Genomic DNA, 22,049 nt, shown 5'->3' with positions numbered 1-22,049 from the left:
GACTCATCTAGTGATTGCAAACTAAAGGAATCCATAAAGATGTCCTTAATCTCATATAGTGTTTGCTTTTGTTTATACTCCTTCCTAAGTATCTCCTATCTTTTCCTCCTATTCAGTGCATCCTACACCTCATTGATTTGATCAATGGTTTTTTTTTTTGAGTCACAACCTGGTATGCCTATCTCCTCGTCTAATTCAGGGTCTCCATAGTGGATTACACTTGCAACTTTGGTAGTACTAGATGTTGGTACAGATATTTGCAATGGCTAGTGTGAAGGAGTTCCTGAGGTAGGAAAATCTATTAATGTTTGTATTTCCTCCTATTCTTTAGGGGTTTTCATTGTTTCCTCCTCCTTCTGTCTACCATGATCAATTATTGTAATCTTGGGAAGTGCGCCTTATGTTTGTGCTATAGGATCAGATGTAATAGTCTGTCCTGTTTGTTCTGTTCCTTTTTCTACAGCTACACTTGGCTTCTGTCTTGCAGCATCAACTATGCTTGTTGGCATTTGAAATTGACTACTAGTAGTTGTAGAGATGATAGAAGGTGGTTCTTGTGGATTCACCTTATCTTTGACTGTACTTTCTACTAGTTTTTGCAATTCACTATACTGACCAATACTGGATCTGTACGTAATATTGCTTGTTGTGTAGATTGGTCAAGAATTCTTTTAAGATCTTTTGTAGTTAATGGATTGATTTTCTGACCAGAAGTATCAGGAACATCAGTAATATTTATAGTTTCTACAGGTGAGATGAATTCTTGAGGAGGGCTAGGGGGTGGCAATTGTGTGTCTTGCACACTTTGATCTAGTTGCTGCTCTTGCTCAGCTATTCCCATTATATCCTATTTTTGTGTCTCTTCCTCCTCTCCATCTTTCTTTTCTTCTTCCTTCTTCTCTTCTTCTCTTTTCTTTTGTTCTTCTTCTTTCCTTTCTTCTTCTTTTTTCTTTTCTTCATCTTCTTTCCTTTTTCTCCTCTCCTCTATTGGTACATCAGCTTCTTCCTTGTATTCTTCTTCAAGAAAATCTTCAATCTTTTTGTACAAGTTCTTCCATGATTTCATTGTTCTTTGAACAATTTCTTCCATCCTATTTTGGAGTATGAAGAATGCCTTGTATTGAGGTGTAAACCTATTATTGTGCCTTTTGACTACATTCTTTACTTGTTCCTTAGTCAAATCTTGCAATACACTTGCTAGGGTTGATTCCCTCATCTCCTTCTCCATTTTCAAACATAAATGTCATCTGTCTTCTATAAATTTTGACAGTTCTTTTGGCAATTTTCCATCTAGTTCAAGTGGAGTGTACTTGAACTATGCTATCATTCCATAAACTGTTTCTTCTATCTTATTATTTCCTTCTTTAGTAAAATTACTGAAATCAACTTTATTTAAATTACTTAAGTCACCATTTCCAATCTTTTTACATAAGGTATCAACTGAAGAGTGGCTTACCTTTTCAGATTGGTCTTCTTGATCACTATCAGGTTGAGCCACATATCTTCTTCTTTTCCTCAACTCTTCATGTGTTTCCTTGATTTGTTCCTTCTTTGTAACTTCCTCTTTGGCCTTTTGAGTGGAGGTCCTTGTTGTAGCTCATGTTGTTGGCTTTTGAGGTGATGGCATGGTAGCTTTCTTTGATCTGGGCTTAGCTTGAGGCTGTTCTATTGCCTTTCTCTTCTTTGGCTCAGCTTCAGTTGGTGCTTCCTTGGCTTCTTCTTCCTTTGTACCTTCCTCCTTGTCTTCTCCAAGACCTTGAGTTAATTCCATTGGCCCTTGTTCTTGCTCATCTTCATCATCACTGTCATCTTCTTCTTCTTCTGCTTCAGCCTCAATTTCTTTACCAAATTTCTTCTTAATCTTCTTTAATAATTTTTCTTTCTTCTTCAATGTGGAAGTAGTTTTTAATTCCATATTTATCTTTGATCTTACCACATCATAAGTGCAATAATGTGGAGCACTTTTATCTATTTCTTCTGCCAATAATGTAGTTATTGTTGCAGATGCCTCATCAATATTAATTTCATATCCAAATGGCCTTAGCCATCTTACCCTTGGTATTACTGCTTGAATATAGGTAAAATCAATGTCAACTAAGAAACATATATCATTAGTATGTTTTTCTACTAAGGAAGCTTGTATCCTTGATCCTTGCTTCATGGATTTCTTGAAATCCTCAAAATAGCTTGTCATCAAGGTATCAAAATTTTCTCCCATTTGTTCTATATATTCATTAATTTGAGCAATGATGGTTCTGTCATTCCTCCATGCCACTTTGCCAAATGAAGGAAACTCATTCTGAACATAAAAGAATATGCAAACTAGGATTGCTCCAAATTTGCATTGAGTGCCCTTTGTTCTTCTTATGGCAGCTAGGTTTTCATTGATCTATTGTAGTTGCAGTTCTACAAGATCATAAGTATGATCCTTTTTCGCCAATTTGTAGCCTACATCTACTACAATACATGGTACACTATTGAGTCTACTAAATTGGTAGAATTTATGGGCAATGACTCTAACAACAAACTCAACTAGAGGATCATGTATGGTGTGAATTGTCATTCCTCTTTTGTTCCACTGGGCACCAGTATTCTTTTCAATAACATCCTTTGATTCACTTCTCAGGGTTTTGTATCAATCTAGGGTTGGGTACCCTATTACTCTATGTATGATTTCTTTTGTCAATTTGATGGGAATATCTTCTAACCACAAATTTCCACCATGAATTCTTCTCAGCACAAGTCTAATCCATTTTGTTTTGAATATAGTGGGAAAGCTCAAAACTTGGGTCAAACTCTTTCTTTCAACGATTTTGAATTCTTCTTTCAAGACTCCATCTACACACAGTTTCTCATAGGCTTGTCTTATTTCCATGTCTCCTAGAGCACCTATCTTATAGTTGTAACATTTTCTCACATCTTCAATCATTACAACTTTTGGGGGAATTTGGGAGAGAGCTCTGACTGGGTCATTTTTGTAGGCAACTTCGGGAATAGGATGGAAATCAGGTTGCTTGACCTCATTTGAAACTTACTGAACTTCAAAAGACTCTTTTTCCTCAGTTTTCTTTGAACTTGACGCCATTTATGCAAACTAGGGTTTTCACAACAAAAGGATACAAAACTACAAAGCTCGGCACAAATGAAAATACCTCAAGATCAATGAAAAACATATTGAATGTGGTTGCAATCTACTTGATACGCTGGATTCTTGCTATGAAGTCGCTTAGCTCTCTTTCTTCTTCTTTGTTTCTTGATTGCGATGAGTAAAACTGATTGAAACTATGATAATATACCCTATTTCAATCGCATTAAATGCTCAACTGCCAACTCAACCTGCACTATATTTCCACTTTACTCAGCTTCCATTCAAGTTAACCAACTCGGCATCAGTTATCAGCTCAGTCGCTATTGGGAGCTCGGCATCTATTGGAGTTTAACTAAGTATCTAAAGATAGCTTGACAACAACATTTGACATCTTGTTTCATGTAGGTTTATACTTTTCTTATCTTCTTTGTCTTGGGACTGATGTGTGATATAGCTTTGTATATCAGTCCTATGTACTTCTCATGCTTAGTTTGATGAAGTGTGATCACTTGACCCATTGGGTGAAGTGATCCCTCCACTTGATGTGTTGCACTCATCTTTCTTTTTCCAAGTCTTGTTCATTTTCCCCCTTATCTTTTCGACATCAATCTTTTGTTTTCCTTTGTTTTCTTTAGTCTTGGGTGCCTTTGATCTTGTAGGACAGTTTCTGTTGATATGACCAATTTTCAAACAACTGAAACATGTAGTTCGATTCATCCATCTTTTGTAGTTTCCTCTGAAATGTGTTCTTATGAAGTTCTATGGTATATGTCCATATTCTTGACAATAGTGACAACTGTACCTGGTGTTGTAATCCCAATGATAATAACTTTCATTCCCTTCTATTTTTGCTGGTTGATTTGATGTCCACATAGGTTTTTATCTACATTCAAATGCCCTATGTCCATACTTTTAGCAATTATAACAATGTCCATCAAATCTCTGAGTCCTTATGACATTGGATCTACAATTTTGTGTCATATGTCCTTGCATGTTGCACTTGTGATAGAAACTCTTATTTTTGGGTGTATTTGATTGATTGAATCTTCTACTCCTACGCACATTAACTGTATGCCTCTTCTAATTACAGTGATGACAAGTGGGTTTTGAATTCTTACCTTTGTCACTTCTTTGTTCAGCATGCTTTGATGATTCCCCAACTTCAGTGCTATTGTATCCTAGTCCTGATGTATCATGGGCAAATTTTGGGGATTTCAGCAACTATTCAAAATACTTGATGGCTTCACTTGACTTTTTGAGATTCTCTGCTACCTCTTTTTCTCTATTCAATTCATTCTGCATCTTCAAAGTAGAGATCTCAATATCTTTTACGTTGAGTTCATGATGAAGGTTCATCATTTGGGCAAGTGTATCCATTTGGATGTTTGAGATCCTTGTCAATTCAGTACATTTTTCTTCAAGTCTGTTTGCAAGATTTCTTTTGTCATTTTCCATCATGGCTTTATCATCAACTGCTCTTTTCTTGTGTTAAGTAATTTCACATATCATTATGGCCTGTGACTCATGTTCCATCTTGAGAGATCTTATCTCATCTTCTTGAACTTTATTTTTCTTCATCAATTCTGCTATTGCTGCATCAATCTCTTTAGTATCTCCATTGCAAAATATGTTGGTGGTATCAATCTCCTTGTAGTGTATATCATTTTCAGCTATGGCTAAATCCTTCATTTTTTTTAATGAGTTTCTCAACTTGTTTCTAAATTCCTACAAGCTATGTAGAGCAATTTGCACATCTATCACCTGATTTTCAATGATCTTTCCAAGTTTGAAAGCTTCCATCTTTAGATCTTTTCCTCCAAGCTATTAGACTTTTGCTTGTGAGAACTTGGATTCACTCTGATACCAATTGTTGGAATATTCCAATATGGAAAGAGTACTTATGAGAGGGGGTGGGTGAATCATAAGTATCACACTTTAGCCAATAAAACTTTAACTGAAAGTAAATTGCATGCATGTAAATACATCAAGTAAACATGAAACTAAACACATGCATCAACAACTCATAACACTGGAATTTGGTAACCTAGAAACCCTCCAGGAATAAGAAGGTAAAACTAGGGTGGGGACGATACCCACAAAAATTACTGCAGCAATATTGTTCAACCACTTTTGATGGTCTGCCCTATTAAAGGCTTTACACTGTATTAATAGTGACCTGGTTAGATGATTTACAAACACTTAACATGAAGTGTCACTCTGTTAAAGGATTTAATCACCTATTTAAAGGATCTATGAGATAGATGTTAAGCTAACCTATCACCATAGGATTTTCATTCTAATACAATTGCTAGAGAGTATTAGGTACAATGAACCTGATAGATTACAATCCTTGATTGCTGAATGTAGGTACCTTATCTGCTTTCTCTGATCTTGATCCTTTGTGATCAGATAACCCTTGCTTCTGAAAATAGATTTTTCTTGCGCACCCTTGTTTGTCCACTCATACATTTACAATGAAATTTTGTCTTCCCTATAAAGGCATTTGAGGATTTAGTGTTAGGTATGGATCTACGATCCATATTCAATCTTCATTTTTTGCTTATTATTTGCACTTCTTCTATTGGTTGCATGCCTTCATCATTTTTCTTATTGGCTGCATGTAGATTGCATAGGAAAAATAAAAGATTTGATCTTATCATTAAATCCTTTGAGATTTACCTTATGTCAGCTGTAAAAATTGTTTGCATCATAGTTTTTTCAATTAAAAACTCTTATACTGATATACTGAGTTACTCAGCTCTTGAAGTATTGCTAATACTCGAAACATGTTGTTTCCTAGATAGCTCAACACCTAAACAAAACTATATCACTCGGCACCTTATGCTGCTCGACACTTATTAACACTCGACACCTTATGTTGCTCTGCACTTGTTAACACTCGGCACCTAATTTTCCTCGGCACTTGTTAACACTTGGCATCTTATGTCGCTCGGCACTTGTTAACACTTCACTCGGTATCTGGTCTTCACTTGACATCTGAAAACTACTCGGCACATGAAGATCACTCAGCACCTGAAGTCTTTCCTAACTCAGCATTTTTTGTGGCTCGACATGGATGGTGTACTCGGCTCCAATGTGGAATGTGATTAAGTGTGTTGGAACTCAAGTGTCAATAACCATTATGACGTTAACAAGAAGCTCACATTCTACTCCTCAAATCAAAAATTTTGATCCTTTATTTGCTTTGTTGCTAGAAGAAGCCCTTATTGGTAGGGTCTTGTAGGGTTTCAAAAAATATTTAGAATTCCTTCAACAAGAAACACATAGATTTCTTGGAAGCACAAAAATCACTCTTTGGCAATAGCTCTAGAAAATTCATGGTGAAAAAATGAATTCAATTTTCATCCTTTTAATGAATTCTCACTAATTTCCATAAATGCTTTGGTATAACCACTTTCTCATTGACAACTTGTCTTCCACTTAGTTCTATCTTTTAATACTCGATAGACATTCAAAGATTGACAATCACAACATTAGTCAGTTGAGTCTTCAACAATTTGGTGTCCACACACAATACTTCAATGTGACTTTGTCTTGCTTAGTAGGGTCTTGCAACCTGACCTAGCTCAATAAAGGTCTTTTATTTTTCACAACCACTTGGTGATCCTTGTGCATCTTGAATGCTAATATGGATCTTTTATTCCTATTGGCTGGAACTAATGAGAGATTTCTATTTTAGCATCTCAGTTCAAGTTATTCCCATGAGAATTCAAGTTAAAATGATTGAGTCACCCAATTCTTAAGTTACATCAACTTAATAACTTAGACTTGCATTCTTAGAAGATTTTGGTATTTGATGCTGCTTCATCTACTTTTATATATTTTCATCTTTGGCTTTCTTTTCATCTTTAATTCTTCTACTATTCATAAAGTTCTTGGAAAGGTGTCCAAGTTATGTACAAATGAAACATTTTCTAGTGGTTTCTCTTTTTCCCATTTGATGTTTTTCACAATTTTCTCCAATGCACCCAAATTCTCCATAGTAGTGGCATCTACACTATGTGTTGAAGTCCCATCCAAATATTTCTTTCACAACCTATTTTTCTAGATTCAACATCTTGGTTTTGCATTTGGAAGATTTGTGTCCTTATTTCTTGCAATTGTGACAATTACCATCAAACTAAGGTTTCTCCTTCCACTCGCTCTATGACCATGCTTATTTTAATTGTAGCACTTTCTATTGAATTTATCTTTACCATTACTCTAACATTTGTTTGATGCATGACCTAGCTTACCACAATTATTTCAAATAGGCCTTTGATTCTTTTGAGGTCCTTGCTTAGAAGATTCACTTTCTTTTGTGTATCCTATTCTTGCTTTGTCTTTGTGTTTGTAATGACTTTGCTGATTTAACTACTACCTATACAAGGGGCATCCTAAGGCTACCAAAACTTACTCAAACTTCTTACCCTTGTCAAATGCCTAATTTTCATTTGCATTTTTCTGAGGTAAGCTAAAAAATTCACTTTCATTGGTTTTGCCATTTTTAACAATACCTTCACTTAGCTCATAAGGCAAAAAAAAATAACAACCATTATTCTCATAGTGCATATATACATCAGCATTAACCTCTACAACATGCTCACTATGAGACAAAACATCAACATGTTCATGTGAACTAGGATCAATGTGAAAACCATCATCCACACATGACTAATGTATGCTATTAACTAGAAACATAAATGATACATATTCTACATTGTTCAACAAGTTGCATATGTTAAAACTTTGCAACTCACATTGTGTAACTAGATGTGAAGAGTATGTAAGATCTGATCATTGCCTACTTGCAGTCATGTTACTCATTAAATCAGATTTACCTTTCTCTGAAACCTCTTAACACTCAAACAACTTATTAGTTACCAAGTCTAAAAAAAATCATGAAAGTGCTGACATAAATCATCCTGATTGTAATCTTCATCAAACAATTCATTAGAATGAACTTTGAACTTATCATCAACATATAGTGAAAACTCATAATCAGATTTATCATTTCTATCCTTTTCTTCTTGGTTATATTCAAAACCAATTTCAGTATAATCACCATGATAAGGATTTGAAACAAAACGAAACTTCTCCCTATTGGTACTCTCCCTATTAGAAAATTCTTCATGTGTATCGATTCTTGATCTATAACCAAATACACCTCCAAAACTTGACAACGGATATTCTGATTCTATATCAAATTCAACATCAAAACCTTGGAGAAATGACCTCACCTTGAGAAGAAATACCATAAGGGACAACATGACCATTTGGATAAACATTTTCATATCTTTCAAGATCATGAGCTAGTGGTTCTGAGATTTCATCAACACTCAACAAGACCTCATCACAAGTCTCTTCTCCTAGGTTCTGATAATAAGCTAGTTGATATGAAAATCTTATAGTAGTAATGCCATTAACATAAAAATCTGAAAAAATAGAATCCATACTACAACATATTACCTCTTCTTCACACAATACATCTTTGGTAGGTGTGTCATTCTCATCTTTACCAAACAAAGAATTATCTATACTGCTATCAAAACTTTCCACACTTTCATGCATACTATCACACGATTCATTTTCAATCACATAACCATCTTCATCCTACTAACTAAAATCATCTAATTTAGTAGATCTAGAATCCATCTCTTCAGAATCATAAGAAATGTTGTCATTATATATGGATTCACTAGACTCACTACTTCTTTCAACACATTCACATTTTCTATTTAAATCATTCTCAATTTTTTTGGAAAGACTATCAACATGAAAAATCTTGTGTACCCTCAAATGTGATGGCCAGTTAACTAATTTAGGTATAAATACATCTAAGAAAGAAATAGGCCATGAAGATTCCTTGGGTCTTAAAGACACGTACAACTCCATAAGTTTTGATTTGAACCTTTCATAGATCTGATCATCTTCTAGACCTTGAACATTTCCTAGCACATTTTTTATAAATCTGACAATCTGATTGCAAAGAGCTTTCTTAATTTCTATCATATCTTCCAACACATCTTCATATCTTGGTAAACTAATTTTAGATTTGAGATCTAATTCCATTATAAAATAAAACTTCTACCTCTTTCTTCTAGTGCTAAAATCATTGAATAGTGGCAATCTTTTTAAACACTTGATTTCCATGAAAGAGAAACATGAAAACCAAATTACCTCAAGTGTTGATGCTAAACTTCGATTTGCTATTTTGGCATAGGTGCAAGACTGAAATTCCTTCAAACCACTAGTCAAACTTTTTAGAGCCACCACCTCCTTGCAAGAGGATGAAAAAATCACTACTGTTATTTTACCTTATACTCTTCAATTTTTTATAACAACAAATTGTACAACACTTCAAAACATATCAAGAATTTAGATTTCCCTTTCAATAGACTATCAAAAACTTTAGAACTATTAATACAATTGAAAATCCTTCAAATTATTCAATTAAATCAACTAGGAACAAATTGGTACAGAGATTTGAGAGTCACCACTTACACTTTGTGAGAAATAAAACATAATTTATCACTTGACAAATCTGAACTAGATCTTCCAATGTAGGGGAAATTTGCAAATCATTAACACCTTGAAAAGAAAATACACTTCATAAATCCATTCTTGCCTCTAAATTTCCTCAAAAACACTTGTAAAAACTAAATTGATTCAAGATAGACCTATAATAGTCATAGAATACAATTTACATCCAATTTCACAATATAATGCTATCCATGAATAAAGCTTAACTAGGGAACACACAACTTTAGCAGGGATATGAAAAGGACACCATAATTCCTCATTTTTTTAGAAAATTCATAGGACTGAAATATTCACTTAACACCAAATATTCTTGTCCTTTTAATAAAATTTATTGTGATCTTATACCCCCAGCAAAGTCACCATTTTGCTTTATCCTGGTTTAATAGTTTTTAAAATGACTAAGAAACTAGACAAATGCATCTAAGGCTAGCAAATTCCTATGACACGTACACTCAACTATAGTCTTGGGCCAACTATAAGGCTACACTCCTTCACTTCAGCCTCTATAAAACCTAGGTGGGTATACCTCTTAAGATTTGAATAAAGCCTAACCAGGGAACACACAACTTCAGCAAGGATATGAAAAGGACACCATATACACAATATACATCCAATTTCATAATATACTGCTATCTATGAATAAAGCTTAACTAGGGAACATAGAACTTCAAAAAGGATATGAAAAGGACACTATAATTCCTCATGCTATGGAAAATTCATAGTACTGAAATATTCACTTAACACTAGATATCCTTGTCCTTTTAACAAAATTTATTACTGTCTTATCTCCCTAGCAAAGTCACCATTTTGCTTTATCCTAATTTAACAGTTTTCAAAATCACCAAGAAACTAGACAAATGCATCTAAGGCTAGCAAATTCCTATGACAGATACACTCGACTATAGTCTTGGGCCAACTATAAGGCTACACTCCTTCTTCACTTTAGGCTTCGTAAAACCTAGGTGGGTATACCTCTTAAGATTTGATTATGTGACCAGTGCAATGAGCATAATTAGGATCTACAATAACAAATGAAACCCCTAACTCTTCTATACTTAACCGAGGAATCACAAATATGAAATAGCTAAGAACATGATTCATAAAATTGGCAAGCCAACTGCGGGTTAAACTTTGAATAACTTTCAACATAAAAGGGAAAATTATTTAATATGTTGATATTAGCAAGACCCAAGTATGAGCAATAGAATTGAATGATCCTATCTTGGATCAGTGGGAAATTAAATGAATTAAAACCGTACATCTCATTGAAATATTTGACATAATTCCTACATCAAGATCCCTGATCTATCTTTCACTTTATGAATAGACATATGCTTCAGATTTAAATCTCATACTCAAAATATCCCATCACTAAATTTGCAAACCCTATGATAAACACCAAGCAATTGCATGGCTCTTTGTTCCACAAGTAAGACATTTCAATCACATACATCCTTAAATAGAATGCAACCTAATTCATGCTCTTTGGTCATGAACTAGAAGAAATTACATATCCATAAATAGAAGACCAGATTTAGACTAAACTTAAACCCTTTGTTTTATTTTATTCATTCTCCTTGAAAATGAATGCATGAAAGATGTACAGAAACTAACTCACAAATCACCTACCAGATCTAAACTATCTATATAAAACATAAATTACTTTTCATACAAAAAGAGATGTTGAAGCATGGTGTCTCAATAGTGAGTGATTTTCTTCTCAAAAATGGAACCAACAATGGTCTCACAGTGAAAAAACTAGAACCCATACAATGGATGAAAGAAAGAAAGATATAGACCAAGATGAATTCTCAGATGTAATCTCAAAATGACATGTGTCCACTTGGAATTCCATCTTCTAAAATTGAAAACCTCTTTCATCTTTCTACCATTTTTATTTAATTTTGTTCTAATCATTACTTTGTAACAAACTTGTATATATCTCTACTCAATGATGAAAACCATTCTGTAACCAAAATATCTAAAAACCTTATGAAATGCTTGTGAAATCCCCATCTAACTCACCCAAAATTGATCGAGTTCGATCCCAACTGCACTTTCACTGTATTTTACTCACATTCTGGTCATTACCTTACTGGAAATCACAACTAAACTTTGATACCTAAATTAGTTGCATGCTACGAATCTGGGAGAAAACCTCCTATAGCTCAAACAGACTACTTACTGTGCAAAAATGAACTCTAAAATAAGAAAGTTCATCTTCTCTCGAGAAAGACAATATATAATATCACTATGTTAGCTTCTCAGAAACTCCTTAAAAGTTAGTTTGAAAAATGCCCCCTATTACAAAGCTCAAATCTACAACTCTTTGCAATTTAAATTTTGAAAAATTTAAATAAATCTAAAGTTAAAAGTTTAGATTATGACCCTTTTGAATTTAAATTCACTGTCATGCACTTTGAGAAAAAAAATATTTTAATATGACAATTAAAATATATTCTATTTTTCCCTTCTGCTTTCAAATTTGAGGTCAACTTAGTTTGACCTAGCCTTTTACCATGTGGCAGCCTCTAATTGGTCCACCTCTATCAAGTCACCTTGGACATCATCACAATGCCACCATCTGAGTGGGCTAGATGCCATGTGTTACATGCTCGCTTACCCACATTATTTAACTGGTGTACATCTCTAGAATGTGGGTATGCACTGGCTATCAATCTCGACACATGGTGCCATCTGGTGAATCCATCTTGAACTGCTCCTTTGGCACCACCTCATCAATAGCTAGGACCTATTGACATGTGGTGACATCCTGCATGCCAGCACTTTTTATCTCACAAGTAACTTCCCCAAGTGGGAATGCGTCCAATGCATGATCAAGACATGTGGTGCGATCTCATTCACCCTTCCACATCAGCATATGTGTGTCTTTGTTCAAAATATTTCTTTAGCTGGATCTAGCTATCATCCACCTATGGGGCCCCTGCACAAGCTTCGTTTCCAAAAGCCTTATGCTTAAGACACAATGCTTTGTGTAATGAGTAGCATTTGAAGTTTAAAAATACTCCTCCCATGTTGAATGTGGGATATTGCTTTATTAGTATCCTCCCTACGCTCTACATTTTTTACCACTCTTTTTATTTGCATGGGGCATTCTTCATTCTTTATATCCAAACACTACCTTGACTGTTCCTTTTTGAAATCTGCAACTTTCTTTTTGAATCATGGGCCTTTGATGCTCATGGCTTTGACTCTTTTAATGCATCTATTCTTGATTTTTATGGGCATTGGAATGTTTTAATCATGCCTTTATTACTGTGTGTTCTTCTTGTTGTAAAACCATGGCTTCTTCCTCTAATTCACCAATTCCTCCTCTACATGCAGGTTCTCTCTACCTTTTAAGCTGACTTCTTGTAGTCTGGCAACTTTTTAATTGCCTGTGGCAACCAGCTATCATTTTCCTTCACTAGGTGTGGACTCTCCTTTTATGGCATCCTCTGATGACTCATGATTTCTCATATGGTACTTGTGGGTTCTAAAATCATACTCTTCCTTTTTATGCCATGGTGTCTCCATTTTACATGCATGGGAGTTTTATGTGAGCTACCCTATAGCTGAAAAACATTGCCTCTAGAAGGTGTATTCCTCAATATGCTTGGATGGTTTTGTCTTTGCACTCATTGGTGTTTTTACTCTTCAAATGACTTCTTTTTAATGTTGCTTCATGGGTTATGTAGTAGCTCCTCCCTTCTAAGCCACTTTGGGCTCTCCCACCATGTCCTCTCCTCTATTTTGATGTGGGCTCTGCCCCTATTTAGTGCAGGCTTTCTTTGTTGAATCAGTGTAGTCAATGTCTTTGACTGTTGATACCCTTCATAGTGTGGGGCTCCTTCCACTCCCCTACCATGTATTTCCCATGGGAGCTCTTTTTTTTTAAGGTGTGGGAAAATCCTAAAACTGGTGGCTTCCTCTACTACTTGGGCATTTTAAGTTCCCCTACAACTTTTAAATCTTCCTTTTCCTATGTGTTCACTGTCCACCTCATTGTTTCTTTCTCTTTGGTTGGAAAATTCTTTCATTCATGCATGGGTTTTTACTCCTTTCGGCATGAATTTATCTTTTCATGAAAATTCCATCTCAACTAGGCTCATCCAATCCATTACCACGATGATTGCATTCTAAGGCTTTCCCTTCATTGTGCTCAAATTTATCATAATCCATTTTCTCCTCATTCGAAGGTGATATGCCTGATGGAGGATTTGAATGTAGATTCTTCTCATCCTGTATCACAATTACTGCAAAAAAAATTTCCATTGTTTGTGGTTCCTTGAAGTTCCAGAAGAAACTACCATCATTAGAATATTTATTTAAACTAGATGCTACAGTTCTGATAAGCTCTGCATCTTCTAGTTGCACAATATGAGCATTTTTTAGTTTCTCCAAGATAAGGAGTTATGTATTTTGGGTGCTTCCATGCGTGAATTTTGAAGAGAGACATCTCTCAAATAATCTCAATTGTTACTCCTTATTTTTTTTATCATCACTTTCTAAATCTTTCTCATTATATCCAAGTTGTCCCGAACTAGAATTTGAATTGAACTATCCAAAATTCTCATCATCAAATACATTCCTATTATCCTCTTGGATAGCTTCAAACTATTCATGATATACTTTAATGTATGAAAGTGATAATTGACAACTTTAACATTTATTGGGTCATTCAATGATCTATCAGCCTGATGCAATCAGTCAAACGCCAGAGTGGGTCTAGCTAATTTTTGTTTTTGTTTTTGAACGATTGCACTACCCAACTGATCCATTCATCATATGACTAGATTCAAATCAAATTTGATCACTGATTGATCATCATTTAAAACTCATTTTACCTCTTATTTGCAAACTGCCAATTTAATGCCAAAGGGTCCTTTGACTAGCCTTAAAAACTAACCAAAACACCTGATCAAGCTCTGAAAAACTAGCACAATAATTCCTTGTTTTGCATACTCCTACCATGTTGAATCTCATCTCATGAAAAATTAGAGGTCAAAAGATATTAACCATCAAAGTTTCTTACTTACAATCACCTACAAGAAAACATGTTAGAAAACACTAAATTGGGTTCAGAATCTCCTTCAAAAATTGGGCAAATGAGCACATGGGAAAATGAAAACTGGGGCATTAGTTTATTGTCACAAGGAGAGAATGGATTTGTAATTTGGGCTCATGAAAATAACTAGGCACAAATGTAAAGTGATCAAAGTGGGCTACTCAGAATTTGTAGATTGAAACAATGGTAGAAAAGTGATTTTGCAAATCGAATTAACCTAGAACAATTTGCAGATGGATTCCTCAGAACTTGAAAATTGACACACTTGAATTATTTTTAGAGTACAATGTAGTGGTTCAATCCATTTGATCACACCTATCACAAATTAGGAGTTATAACATCTTGAATAGGGGTTCCAACAAATTTGCATATGCTAACACTAGTAACAAGTTAGAAATTGTGTTTGGAATCACATTCAAAAATAGATCAAATGGATTTTTCATGAGCTAAAACTTGAAACATAATAAGTCTCTAACCTCTAAAGTGCAACCAAAAATTAATTTTAACATTTTGGTCAATTGGGTCAAAGATATAACTAACAAACAGGGCTTCCCAGAATTATGAACATTTCATATCAGCGTGACATTGATAACTGACCAACTTTGAGGGATTCAAAACTTAGGAAAATGGACTCAAAACGACTTGAAATCTAAAACATAGGCTCTTAGTTTTGCAAACTACACATTCAAAAAGTGGTGAGACATAAAAAATTTCTTGTTATGAGATAGTTAAATGCAAACAAGGCCTCCTATCATAGTTGACACTTAGGTGAAAATGCAGATTTGACCAATACTCAAAATGAGACTTCACGAAATGACTAGGAATGGAATTTTATCATCATTGAATGCATAGACACACTGAATGGAAGGTGCTAGAAACTTTAAACACCTCTTGGGCCTCAAAGGTACAGTCAAGTACATAGGCATCGAAAGCACTTAAAGGGCTCAATTTTTCAATGGTACTCAAAATTGAGAAGGCAATTTTGAGTCCCAAAATATACCTCCATTGCTTCTGATCTTTACTCAAACTAGTAAACTTCTTCTTGTGAGAACCACAAAGCTCTTATACCAATTTTTAGACATATGTGGTTGGCAAGGTTACTGAGAGGGGAGAGGTGAATTAGGAACAAATAAAAACTCCAATCTTATTCCACTAATTAATACTTCATTAATATTCTGATCTAATTGCATCCATGAAAGAATGAAAGCTAATAAACATTCATAGAAATTTGACACAAGATATGGTAACCTAGAAACCTTCCAAATAGAAAGTAAAATTGTTGGAATGATACCCACAACCTTTAATACTGCAATATAAAGTTGACCTACTAAGGTTTACAATTGATCACTTTTGATGATCTACCCTATTAGTAGCAATAAGGACTACTAGGTCTACATTGTGAAAGGATTTCCAAAACATACAATGAAGTATGCACTCATTAAAAATATTTGTCAAAGACTATTAAGTCTACCCTATTATAGGATTTAACTGATACACCTATTAGGATGAACCAACATTTGATATCTAATTTGCAACTCTAATTTTTTGGTTGAGACTCCTTTGAAATGTAATGATCACCTTGTTTTGATAGATAAATATTTGATGTCCCTTATACTACTTGTAGCCTTCTCAATTCACTCTTCTTTTCTTCATAATTGCTTCATACTTACCTTTTTGGGTATGATACTATTCATTACAAATATACCAATCCAAATCATAATTCAACAATATCGGATACAACATAGGTTTCCATCAAGTTTGCAAAGTTGGCCTAACTCTATTAGACTTCCACTACTATGTTTCTAAAAAATGTATAGCTTTGCAAAAACTCAACCCACTTCAAATTTGTTTGGTTTCTTATCCCTTGAATATTCAAATATTATAAATCTTGATGATTAATATACAATACAAACTCCTTAGGAAGAAGATAGTGTCTCCACTTCTTCAATGCCTAAACTATAACATACAATTCTTGATTATAAACATAAAATTTTATTTTTGCCTCATTCAAATTCTCACTAAAATAAGCAATAGGTGTACATTCTTGGCTAAAAACAACTCCTATTGTAGTACAACTAGCATCACAATCTACTTGAAATAGCTTGTTAAATTTTGGAAGTGCTAAATAGGTTGTTGCATAAATTTCTATTTCGATTGATTAAAAATCTTATTGGCTCCTATAATCAGCTCAAATTATTTCCTATCTCCTCTCATTATTTTAGTCAAGGGTCCAAAAATACTACTAAAACCTCTTATGAACTTTTTGTAAAAACTACCTAGTCCATGAAAATATTGTAGCATTCTTTGGAGTAGGTAATCCAAGGATAGACTTCACTTTCTTCGTGTCCATTTTTAAACATTCTTCTAAAACTACAAATCCTAGGTACACCAAATCCTCCAAAAAAATTGCATTTCTTTAGGTTTATCAACAAGTTGTGTTCCTTCAACTTCTCAAACATCTTTCAAATATGCATCGAATGCTCCTCCAAAATCTTAGAAAAGCTAAAAATATAATCTAGGTAAACAATGAAAAAATTATCTAGAAACTCCTTGAATATCTCATTCATGAGTTGGATGAAAGTTCTTAGTGTATTTTTTATCCTAAAAGGAGTGAATAACCACTTGTATAGTTATTCCCTTTGCTTGAAAGAAATATTCAACTCATCGCCTTCTCTGATGTGAGTCTGATGCTATCCACTCTTGAGATCTATCTTTTTGATATATATAGCTCCAGGTCGATAAGTTTTAATACCATCCATCCTTGGCAATGGAAATTTCCATTTTATTGTGATCTTGTGGATAGTTCATGAATCTTTGCATAACCTTCATTCTTTGTTCTTCTTTGTTGCTAATGTTTTTGGAACACCATATGGACTCATACTCTCTCAAATTAACCCCTTTTACAATAACTCATACACTTGTCTATTCATTTCCTCACATTCTACTAGTATCATTTTGTGTGGTAACTTATTTGGAAAACTAGCTCTTGGAATCAAGTCCATGTGCTGACTGATCTTCCTCACTATGGGTAATCTCTGAAGTGTATTATCTGACACAACATTAGAAAACTATACCAAAAAAATTGCAACTTCCTTAGGTACCTTCTCTACTTCTTCTTTACCATCATTTTGGATTACAAAAAAATACATATGCTCATGCTTCATAAATTTGAAAAACTCATTTTCATAAAAAAAAAAACATATTATGGAAACACTACAAACCTTTTCTTGTTTCTTCTTTAATGGCTTCAACTTATGTTTGAATCCATCCTTTTCCAGAGTGTAGGTATTTACAAACCCATAATGTACAACATGCCTATCAAAGTACCACAGCCTATCCAACAACATATGGCATATGTCCATAGTTATGATATCACAAAGTACCCAATCCTGGTAGCTTCCAATATTAAGCTTCACTAGGCACTACTCATTGACCATGACCTTTTGCTCATCTTGTAACCAGGCAATATGATATGGATGTGGGTGTTTCTACCTCTTAATATTTAATTTGGTGATCATATTTTCTAACACCAAGTTGTTAGTACTTCCATAACCAATGATCACATCAAAACATTTAGATTCACATTTGTAACTAGTGTGAAACAAACTCCTCCTTTGATTGGGTTCATTCTCACCACTCAGTAAGACTCTCCTACTAACTTGGACTTCTCCTCTTTCAACATTTTCAAACTAAGATGATTTTACATCTTCATTAACATGAAAAATTCTAGCTTGGCCTTTGATTCTCCAATCTATCCTTCCTTAGTATTGGGAATATTCAAATGCTCTATGCCCTTCCTCTTGACAATGAAAACATTTTCCTTGAAAACATCCTCTTCTAGATCCTTTCCCTCTTCCTCTTCCTCTTTGATCTCTATTTTTTTAGTCATCAAAATGATTATAATTGTTTCACCTTTATTTTTTTATTTCTACTCTTGGCCTCATCCTTGTTCTTTTGATCAACACTTTGGCCTCCATAAGACCATCTTCTAGATCTTCTATCATGACCTCTTCTGCTATTCTTATTATCAAACTTTTTTCTCAGCTTCTCCTTAACTCTTAGGGAAATTTTGTATGCCTCCTCACATAGTGAAAGGCCAAGGAATCCCCAAAAAAAATGTCCTAACCCCCATTCAATAACCATAGAGTGGAATATAAACAATAACACAAGAATTAATACCAATTCACAACTCTTATTCATAAAAATAATTGGTTAAAGTCCATGTGCCAAGCTTTAAGTCCTTCCTAGTTATGGCCAAATACAAAACAATTGCAATAGTTTAGCAAGATCCCTCAAGATCCAACTCAAATCCTAGCTAGTCTAGATCTGTAACACAACACCAATCTGGTAGAAACCTTTAAGATCTCAACTTGTGCTCACAAGCCACCAAGAAACCTCCTTGTTTCTAAACCACAACTACTAGATTTTTTCTAAATGAACTATCTCAACTATTCCTTTACCAATGATATTGAATCCTATAATGATCCACACTCATTTTTTAATGATTTCTATAGCAACACATGCTCCTTATATAGCCAGCTAAGCCACAAGTTAGCTAGTCAAGCATTTTATTACAATATAGGTCCAACTTGGAAGAGTAAACCAAAAGTCTAACAAATATGAACCAAATTAAATAAAAATTTATATTTCAAACCATACATGACCCAATAAAATGTCCCTTTCTTAAAAAATTCCCATTTCATCCTACAAAGCTGTACAAGATGAAAACTTTAATCGTTTCATAGGAAACTATTTCAAAATTGGTACCCAAGAAAAATTATGATATCTCCTAGCTCCAAATAACTTTTTCTTTGAACTAAAGGTGGTAATTTAGGTCCTCTAAAACCCCTTAAGTGTGAAAAGTTTGAATCTTCAATGAGAACTCTGAATCCATCCTAAAACTCATGAATAGAAATCCATTGTAAAACTAGGATAAAAATTAAAGTGTTAGAAAAATGGCTATATCTCTCAAACCATGATGAAATAGGACTTTCACCTTAGATCATTGATATCATTCTAATACCTCTTCAACCCATCAAATTTTCAGCCTCTAAATCACTATGAAAAACTAGTCAACTTACCTACAATAGGCATGCAAAAACCAGAAAATGTAATTCCAACATCAAGGTAAAAATGACTCTAACTTCAACATGATCCATCCAATCTCTATGCACACAAAGAATGATGTTCCCCAATGTGTCTCCAACACATCCCAAATCATGAAAACCTTTAATCCACCAAAATCTAATCTCTATGCTCGTACATCAAACTCCCTAGGTAAATAGAAAAGTATGTCCCATACTTTGATGCCCAAAGAAAGATTTGCAACCAACTTCATCTTTACCAAAGGCTTCCACTTCATTAAAGTTAATAGAAAAAAAAATGAAAATCAACCATCTATGATTCATCCAATGAAACATCAGAATAACATGAGTCTCAACAACCCAATCAGCATGCTCACTCCCAAGAACAAGCTGAACATAATGCTTTACCAAGAATCTCTAGAATTGATCACAACCAACAACAACAATATCCTCAAACATATACTCCATGTTAGAAACATCATGTAACACCAAAACCAAGTCAAAAACATGTAATTTTTAATCCCCAATAATAACAACATATAAATACTTGGCCATGTCAACCATGGGCAAATCAAGAACATACAGATCTACAGTATCATGTAGATCTAAAACCAAATCAACAACTAGTGAATTCACACCAGTAACATCAAACTCCACATCAATAGAAACATCCATACTCTCAATCAACTTAGTAAAAAAATATTAATTTAGATCTATATCAAAAACTATATGTAAATCCTCATTCATTTGAAAATCTCTAGCAATCTAATTTCTCACAACAAGATACTCTGCAACATACAAGTCATGACCAATAGCAACTTGATTATCCACAACCAAGTGCTTTGCAATTTCCATGTCAGACTCATCCAAATGATCATGAAAAAAATCTCCATCCTAGCATCAACAAGTTTATAAATATCTTCAACAATAGTCTCAAGTTTCTCTACAAGTTCTATATAAGACTCCATAAACTTATCAACAAAAACAACCTCTTCCACCTCAATCTTATTATGTGATCTTCTCTCTCAAACAAGTCTTTTAACTAGCTAGACAAATCTCTTCTAGATTGGTTGAATCTAACTCCACAAACATCTATGGAATTCTTTCCTCACCCTATCCTTATCTCGATCTATAGAACTAACTTCAAACTAAGAAGATGCCTCCTTATCTTGATCAACCAAACTAGCTTCAAATCAAGTATACATCTCAGAAAACCTTCTCTCCACCATATCATAGAGATTCACAATCATCCCAGGGTCTAATCTTCTTAGATAAATCTCCTAAGATCTTCAAAAACCCTAAACAAAAGAACCTTCTCATGCTCCTTGTAACAACATTGAATTGTTTCCAAGTTAGATCGCAACCTATGACCTCACAAGAACAATCAAGAACTAAATTTCAATTCCAAGAACACAGATCTACAATCCACAAGCTCTCTAGAATCATGCCTCAAAAGGATCAATATACCATCTTTGCATCCATCAATCCATCTACAAGTCCTCTGCAAGTGTAGGGCAGATCACAATCTACCATCCCACACCAAGAATTACAAACTAGGATTTTAAAGCAATCGATCCTTAACACAATCACCACCAGATCAAGATCTTCTAAGATCAACCTGTTTGTCTAATTTTTCACTAAGTAAAATATTCCTAAAAATTAGGTGTAAAAAATTATATAACTTCTATATCCTACTTATTAGGGTTTTTTTTTTTTTTTTGCAAAATTTTAACTCTATGTGAAAACCTACTAAAATAAGTTTTGTGTCCCAAATAAACATATTAGATCTTATGCTTTTTAAATTTTTATTGGGTAGGCAGTTGTTTTGAAATTAGAATATTCTTTTGGAACCTATTTAAGTTTACACTTTTGTGCTTCTTGTTCCTGAAGTTATTTACACCATCAAATCTTTGCAAGATCTATAGTGCTTGTTATGTCACATAAAGAAAATGTGAGGATCTTAGCCAATGCGACATAGTGACCATTGCAAAATAGAAGGAAGATGTTGTAAAGTAGAAAGTGGGCATCAGGTTTTTAATTGTTCCAAAATTTTCACCAGTATGGTTGATGTTAGAACTATTAGTACCAGAGAAGAGATTGACTAGAATATGTTACAATTTGCATCACCATTTTTTGATATTTTTTGGTAGGTCACTATGTTGTGACTATAAAATACAAGAGCCCTACTAGTAGTGATATAGCGCCTTACCAAAAATTTAAAAAGGCCAGAGATTACAAAATGGATGGGCATCAAAATGTTCCCCAT

Source organism: Cupressus sempervirens, chromosome 10 (genome assembly GCF_028749045.1).
Source record: "Cupressus sempervirens isolate cs-2001-9-10 chromosome 10, ASM2874904v1, whole genome shotgun sequence".
NCBI classification, from domain to species: Eukaryota; Viridiplantae; Streptophyta; class Pinopsida; order Cupressales; family Cupressaceae; genus Cupressus; species Cupressus sempervirens.
Note: the sequence above shows the minus strand (reverse complement) of the source record.